Source organism: Hydra vulgaris, chromosome 09, assembly GCF_038396675.1.
Source record: "Hydra vulgaris chromosome 09, alternate assembly HydraT2T_AEP".
NCBI lineage: Eukaryota > Metazoa > Cnidaria > Hydrozoa > Anthoathecata > Hydridae > Hydra > Hydra vulgaris.
Window position 1 is genome coordinate 63,695,001 of NC_088928.1, and position 8,538 is coordinate 63,703,538.

At 28.8% G+C, this 8,538-nt stretch overlaps 1 long non-coding RNA gene across 1 annotated transcript; it reads left to right on the plus strand.

Moving 5' to 3' along the window:
* Positions 1-5,542: 5,542 nt before the first annotated feature.
* On the plus strand, positions 5,543-8,303 carry LOC136085153 (uncharacterized). The gene is made up of 2 exons (XR_010641125.1): positions 5,543-5,696; positions 8,101-8,303. It is a non-coding gene; the product is annotated as an uncharacterized LOC136085153 (long non-coding RNA).
* Positions 8,304-8,538: the final 235 nt, after the last annotated feature.

Consider the following 8,538-nt stretch of genomic DNA (forward strand, 5'->3'; position numbering starts at 1 on the left):
TCCCTCCTAAATCTAACCTAAGGGTGCTTCAAATATATTTTTTGTGCTATGGATAGCAGCAAGTTTTCTATCAAATATTTTTTGACTTAGATAGGCACTAACAAGTTTTTTTAATTGCTCTTTTTTGCTTCCGCGGACAAGGTTAATGCGTGTTCGTTTACGAAGATTTTCCATGGTCTTACTAAAGACACTGTTGTTAATGAACTTTAAAAATCCTTTTTAAAGTCCAAAGCAGCCTTAGCTCTTAAATCAGTATTCATTTCAATATATGAAGCCATCCATGTTTTTGTCTAACTTTAATAGCTCAATGAATTATGGTAACTCACATCCTAAGCAATTAGTTTAGCTTGAGATTGCAGGAATGCGCACTATACTTTTCTTTATTTCGTAAATTTAGGTATAGCTTTTTACAATTAGTAAATTTTACTTCACGTTTTTAAGCCTTTTTTGCGATACTTGCTTAACCATTATTTTTCAACCATCATTTTCTCTGGAGCACGAGAATAATCGTTATTAATTTCGTGTAATTCTTTAGGAAACTCAAGATCAGTCTCTACTATAATACCTTCTTGAGCATCATCCGATGTTCTAAGGACACCTTCCATTGAGGGTTTAAAACCCTAGCCTGGTAATGGCTGCATCATGAACCAACCATAAAAATTGTTTGCGTCTAGGTGCGACATATAACTTTTAGAAATTTTTTTTTTTAGATTCTGAACATTCCGGTTTGTTTGCCTTTGCAAAACGTTTACTCGCCATAATTATCTCACAACGGAGTAACTTTTTAATAAAGTAATGCATGTTGATATCGGTAAGTAGCTCGAGCTAGACTCTGGTCTTTTTCAGCAAAGAGTCCCAAGACATCCCGGGGACGCTAAATTAATGAGCTGGTTCCACAATGGCTTGTTTCACAACGGCTAGTTCCACAACGTAACAAGTTATACTAGTAGTTCTAAATTTTTCAAAAATGTGAAAAAAACTTTTCAGTTGAAAGTTTTACTTCAGTTTTAAGGTAGATATCGTGATAATCACAAAAGGTTTTGTAATCAAAAGCGTTCCAGACATTTTGCGTGTGTTGATAGTCCTTAACAATAATTCCAATCCTTATTAACTTACTGTAAAAAGCTTGAGGTGGTAATAATTGCTCATTGAATCTGTCTATGTACTCATATGGGTAAAGCCGTCGATGTACTCATATGGTAAAGCCCCTTACGTTTCAGCAGTGTTAGCAAGTCTTCTGTTCATCAAACCTTGTTATCTTTAAATTGTCCAGTTCAAGATTTTTTGTTTGAGTGTCAAGAGATGAGTTTGTAAAATGCAAGCTTTCAATAAATTGCAATTAACCTATGGCAAAGGTCATGCACTTTTCGAGAGTGTTTAGAATACAGCTAGTCTTACCTGTCTCGGATTTACTCAGAGCCTACATAATGAGATGAAAGTCAAATTCTGAAAAACTGCTGTTACCTTTTTACATCAGACCTAATACCGAACTTAAGATTGCACCCTTTGTGAGCAGCACCTTGGTATTTCCCCGTGATGTGAAAATGTTCTCTGACTATCATTATCAATATTTTCATTACAGGTGTGACAAATTATTGCTTCTCCAAATGAAGTCTTGTCATTATTAGACACAACCATTTTTCCCATGCAAAGACATTAACTGAGAGCGTTGGATTTAGTCTATCAAACTTTTCGATATTAGTAACTTTTACCGGAAATTCAATACCTTTAAAGTTTATCTCTCCAAAATGTTAGCTGTTTTGATGTGCGATACGCATATTTTTCAAATGGGTACAATGTTCTAAAGATAACCCATAAGATATAATGAGTTTGAGACCGATTAAAGTTGAATAAACCGTCTCAACAGAAAAGTTAACGTCTTCAATGTTTATCGAGTCGTTAACAATACTAGTAACATTTAGCGAATTATCATCAGCAGTATTTTGACGTGTTATCGTCCGTGAATATACTTCCTAAGTGTTTATTAAAAACTTCAGCAGTTTCTTTATTGCAAGAAGTTAACTTAAAATTGTTGTTTTTGTTCTTTATAGGTTAGTTTCCTTTATGATTATTTAGTTCATTAATAAAATAGTTAAAGAACTTACTGAGTTTATTGTCATCAACAAATTTGAGTTCGATTCTTTAAAGATATGTGAACAAGGTTTGTTTACATTTGAACGGCTATGTGATGTAAATTTATTTATGTGGAATTGTTTTAGTAATGGAGTATCTTTTCCCTAAAGATAATTTATGACTTAACATTTTCTTGATTTATCTAGGTCAAGGATGTCTCTTTTTATACTATGACGTGTTTTTCTTAACGGAAATTTTTTTTTGATAAAATCATGAAAAGAATCTGATTACTTTTTGTACTGATATTTATCATTAATGTTTAATGACAAATGGACTGAGTTACGGTCCCTGGAACTAAAAGGGCACTCAACAGATATTTTACTTAAAAGAAAAATTTTATCAGAAAAAACGAGGCCTAAAATATTGGATTCAAGTGTTGGTTTGTGAACAAAGTGAGCATACAAAGACTATTGACTAGTGTTAAAAATAAGCCATTACACTTTTTATTAATTTTTGAAATGTAGTTTAGCCAGTCAGTTTTTGGTAAGTTAAAATCACCCACAACTACAAATTGAGAAGCTGAGGAGCGCAAATCATTTATAATTGATATCATAGAGACGAGATAGTCAAAATCTATTTTGGAATTAGAAGGTGTACGGTAGTATGTAACTAAACGCAAATAGTATCAATATCATTATCGTTTTAAGTAATTGCAACTTGTTGGGAATAATTTTTTTTTATTTATTTATTTCGCCGTTTAATAAATTTTACAATTTAAAAGTTTATAAATAAAAACACTGGCGGGGCAAGTAGAAGTCATTGTTTTACCAAGCCCCAATCGTACGTATTTACAATAGCCGTATAATATATTTATACTTTACAAACTATTTATTAAAAGTTATTAATGTAAAAATAAATGACAATTAGTTTAAGAAATACTTCAAGAACAATATTCATGTTAAGAGTAATAATCAAGTAAACAAGAAAGACTGAAAGAAAAGTAAAAAAGAAAAACAAAAAATAAATTAATTAATTAAAGAGAACTAAATTAAATTATTAATTAAAGAATTAAATCTTCAAAGAAAAAACAAAGACTATATGAAAAATTCTTAAAAAATAAAACTTATCAAAACGAAAAAAAATATAAAATTTACAAAAACCTGTTTGAAAACCTGAAAAAGAAAGCTAAAAAAAATTATTTCTCAAAATCACTACAAAATAATATTGGTAATAACAAAAAAACTTGGGATATAATAAAGGAAGTGATAGAAAAAAATAAACAAGATCATGGTAATACTTTACCAAAATATATATACACTGAAGATGAAAGAACAGTAATTAATGAGCGAAAAGTTATTGCAGAGAGTTTTAATAATTATTTTATAAACGTCGGTCAAAACCTAGCAAATAAAATAACTCCCGGAAATAAAAATTTTAAATCATATATTAAAGAAGAGGACTGTGTGATGGATGAGCTTGAAGTATCTCCTGATGAACTTCGGTTTGCTTTTAATATGTTAAAACCAAACAAAAGCTCAGGTCTTGATGACATAAGCCCAAGGGTTGTTAAAGAAGTTTTTGATATTATTGAAAAACCCTTACTAATTATTTTTAATCTTTCATTTAATAATGGTATTTTTCCTGACCTCTTAAAACTAGCAAGAGTAGTTCCAATTTTTAAAGACGGTGATATTTCTAAATTATCTAATTATAGACCTATCTCAATACTTCCATGTTTTTCTAAAATTTTAGAGAGAATAATGCATAATAGGCTATACAGTTATTTTATAAAACATAAATTGCTTAATAATAATCAGTACGGATTTAGAAAAGGGCACTCGACAGAATATTCAGTAATTAAATTTGTTAAAGAAATTTTAAACGGATTTGATAACAACCAATATACTCTTGGGGTTTTTATTGACCTCTCAAAGGCCTTCGATACTGTGGACCATACTATTCTTCTTTACAAACTCAGAAATTATGGTGTCAAAAATAATAATTATAAATGGTTTTTTTCCTATCTTAATAATCGCAAACAATGTGTATCTTATGACAAAACCTGTACGAAACTAGAAAACATTTCTTGCGGAGTTCCACAGGGATCTATTCTAGGGCCTTTATTATTTATTATCTATATAAACGATATTTACTTATCTTCTAGTGTATTAAATTTCAATCTTTTTGCTGACGACACTCAGGTTTTTTATACCCACTCAAACATAGAGTCAATCTTTATCACTATTAATCGTGAGCTTGACAGCCTCAATGAATGGTTGAAAGCCAACAAACTCTCTCTAAATAAAACTAAAAGCAAATATATTCTTTTTTCTAAACCCTCCAAATCTGAAAATTTGCCCCTAAAACTCCCAAATATTTCAATAGAAAAAACTAATTTACAACGGACATTCTGCATTAAATTTTTAGGCGTTTTACTTGACGAACAAATAAGTTGGAAAGACCACATTAATTTAATAGAAAATAAAATTTCAAAGAGTATTGGAATTATGTACAAGACAAGACATATGTTGGATAAAAACTGCTTAAAACTTATCTACTTTTCGTTTATCCATAGCTATATCAGTTATTGTAATATTGCGTGGGCCAGCAATTATCCATCAAAATTAAAGCGTATCTTAAATAAACAAAAACAAGCTAGCCGCCTTATATTAAATGCTAATAAATACACCAGTGTCAATCCACTGCTTAAGAAGCTTGGAGTGCTTAATGTTTATCAATTAAATATCTACAGTATTCTTTTATTCATGTTTAGATTTAAATATCGTATGCTGCCAAATATTTTTGACGACCTTTTTGTTATTATAAATCATAAATATCAAACAAAGCATTCATTGCATTACTATCAGGTACCAAAAACCTTATTAAAACAGTCTAATTTCTCAATAGCATACCGAGGGCCACATTTGTGGAACTCATTCCTTCCAACTGAAAGTAAAACTTTAATTTCATATCAAACTTTCAAAGTTATTTTAAAAAAACAGTTACTTGATTATGACATATCTCAAATTCTATTTTATTTTTAACATCTTCTTTTTCAATTCTTAACTTTTCTTCCGTTTGCTTAAAAGTAAAACATATATTTTTTTTGCTTATTTATTTAAATTTGTATTTATTTCTTTTTTTTTTTTTTTTTATACATATATATTTTTATGAATGTATAAATATTTCTTTTTTTTTATGTATAAAAAAATGTAAAATGTTTATTTAAAAGTATTTATATTATTTTATTGATATTGTAAAAATTTATGATAGATTTATGATAGTGTAAACGATACAACGGGGCTAGATGATAAGACTTGTCTTCTGCCTGCTCCGGTGTCGCGTTAAATAAGTAGATCGTTAAATAAGTAGACAGTCAGTTCTGCGCAATCGTAATGCCTGCGCAGATACAGCGCAATGCTTCCGTTAGGTAGGTTAAATCTATCGTTAAATAAGTAGCCTTGTTTCCGTTAGGTATAAACTCAAAAAACAAAAATAATCATGTTTTAAAATTTTTTTAAATTATATAATTAAAATGCGAGTCTATAATTACTCTGTTGAAGATGTTTAGCAGTCTCTGATAGAATAATAAATTATTATAATAAAAAAGTGTCAACTTTGTGGTATGTGTATATATAACCCACTATTTAAGTTAAACTTTTATATAATTTATGATTAAGAGTTTATTATTATTGTATATTTTATATTATTTTATGTTTCTGAAGTTAATTTTATACTATGTCTCAGCATCTCAAAACTCACAGTTGTTTTGGGACTTCCACTTTATGCATTGACTTATTTGTCGATTTTGCTCAGAACTATTAGTCAATTTTGTTATGTATTTAAGAGTTGCAATTAAGTATTACTAGAAATACTTATTGAAAACAATCTAAGACCAAATTAACTGTAAATTTATTATGGATTTGAATCTAATTTTCAGAAAGTGACCCTAGGTACAGTTTAAAAAAAGCTTATTGTACCTAGGGTTACTAATTTTTAAACCCTTTTACTTGATGGAATTTTATTAGTATAAGTCAATATACTTATACTAATACAAAGTAATTAATATAGAGATGTGATCGTATCAGTTTTACCTTCTTTAGACAAGTCTGGGAACTTGAATTTGGGCACTAAAACAATCTGGCTATAGGTACACAAACTTCCCTTAGACCTTATTGGACCTCTTGCCTTAATAAAACTTGAAAAAAATATATTATTACAATTACTGATAATTGAAGTAAATATATTGAAAAATTAACAATTTATGCAACTACTTTATTTTATAGATTTTTGGTACTCTTCAAAAAACTCTAAAATTTTAGATTATTTGATAAAGTCTGCTTATTTTCCTTAAACCAATCAATGAGAAAAAGGTTCAGAGTTTAAACTGGTAGCGGTAAAGGTTTGAAAAAAGCTATTTGTTAATGATAGTATCGTTGTAAAAAGGGGCTGTCGAAGTTCAAAATTTTTCTAAAGTTTTCTTTTAAGTTTGTCAATACAGTCTAAAGACAAGGCCTTAGATATTTTAAGAGACTCACCTTGCTGGCTTGATGATACCTTGATTGATATAGCACAAAGTTTGTTTTTATATCAGTTTTCTAAAATGTTTGGGTTTCCAAGTTTAAAATATCTGGATTTTTTGCATTTTTAGTTGTTTTAATTCATGTGGTCTTTCAGAAAGTTACAGTTGTATGCAAACGATTAATGTTAGAAAATCATATTGGTAGTTTCTAAGTAATGTGTCCTGATGTTGTTTTACATTGGAAGTGTGTTTAGTTTTATGATTCACTCTTTAATAGTTTAAGTAAAGATGATGTGCCATTGTTAGTGCATAGAGTTGTACATGAAAATGATTGTGATTTTTTCTTAGAAAGAAATGCAATGGTTTTGTGTAGCAGTATCAACCTAAGTTTAGTTATATAAAAAGGTAATGACATGCGGTAGCATTACCTGAAATGTATTGAGAATGGTAAATTAGAGATGTTTCCTTTTGTTACTGTGTTATACTGTCATAAACAGTTTGTCTTTAGTACTATCAATGTTGTGAATATATCCTGTTATTTCTACTGTTTTTATTTTTATGACATATTTGAATATTTAAATTCAATCAATATACATAAATATGTTTTTTTTGTTTTTTATTGTTGATTTGTTTATGTACCTTATGTTCTAGTTAATATTTAAAAAATTCATTACTTAATTTATTTTTGTAAGTGTCTTATAGATGTCTAAAGTTATACAATTGGCTAATTTAGGTCAACTATTGTTTGTTCTTTATTTTGTTATTGGCATGATGATTTGTTTTGCTCACTTTGTAGTTGTTTTTTTCTTACTGTCATCAGTTATTCAACTAGGGTTATTGATATAAGATATAGTCAATAGGTACAGTTATTAAAGTCAGTTCTTTATTTACATACATTTTGTTGCAGTTGCAGTTGATTATAGCTACTATTACAAATACACCAAAAGTAGTATTTAAAAATATGGCTATGTAATTTTTAATTATAATGAGATATTTGATCAATTTTTTATAGAATATTGTGAATGTATAGACTATTCTGGCATGTTGATATATCTTTGATGGGCGGACATAAGAGTATAACTGCATTTTTGACCATTTTACGATTTATATGAGAAAATGTGTCTTGTGTATGCGGCATCAATGGTATTACCAGTATAGTTACACCAGTACTCAAAACATAAATAAACAACTTTGTGCCTTCTGTAGCAAAATAATTGGGTTCATAATAATGTTTTTTTGCTCTCCTGAAAAGTTACACTTTTGCAGTTATACTCTTATGTCCGCCCATCAAAGATATGGTTGTTTTAACATTTTTAACATTTATTTGATTTAAAAATTCAAATCCTTCAATTAGAGTTCATTTTGTAAATCAATTTATTGAAATACATTAGTCAATGCATTTATTAAGTACTCTTCTGGCACAAAAGCATTTTTATAATTATTTTATTTATTCGTTGTGATTTTATGATACTATTTATATTATACTATATTTCTATTCTATGTAGGCTTGTAATTCCATGTGGAAAAATCGAATTTCTTCCGAAAATGCCCAAGTTTCAACCAAGTTAAATTTTTTCAAAAGGACTTAAAAACCATGTTGTTTTATTTTGCTATTTATATTGTGTAAGGATATTATTTTTCTCATTGATGTGTAAGGATATTATTATATTGATTTTATTTTCCAAATAAAGTTTTAGTGTAGCATGAAGTGTGTCGTTTCTTTAATATCGTTTGTATTTAAAACATTCTCATAGTAAGAAATAGTAAACTAAGTCACATTTTATTATTATTGCGCTATGCATACATTAAGATCGCTAAAATCGTCGAATAATACCCGTCTAGGTTGTTATTCAACGGTAGTACAATAGTGGTGTAGTGGTAGAGCGCTCGCCTCATAATCAAAAAGTGTTCTGAGTTCGATCGCCACTACGTCCCTGGCAGTA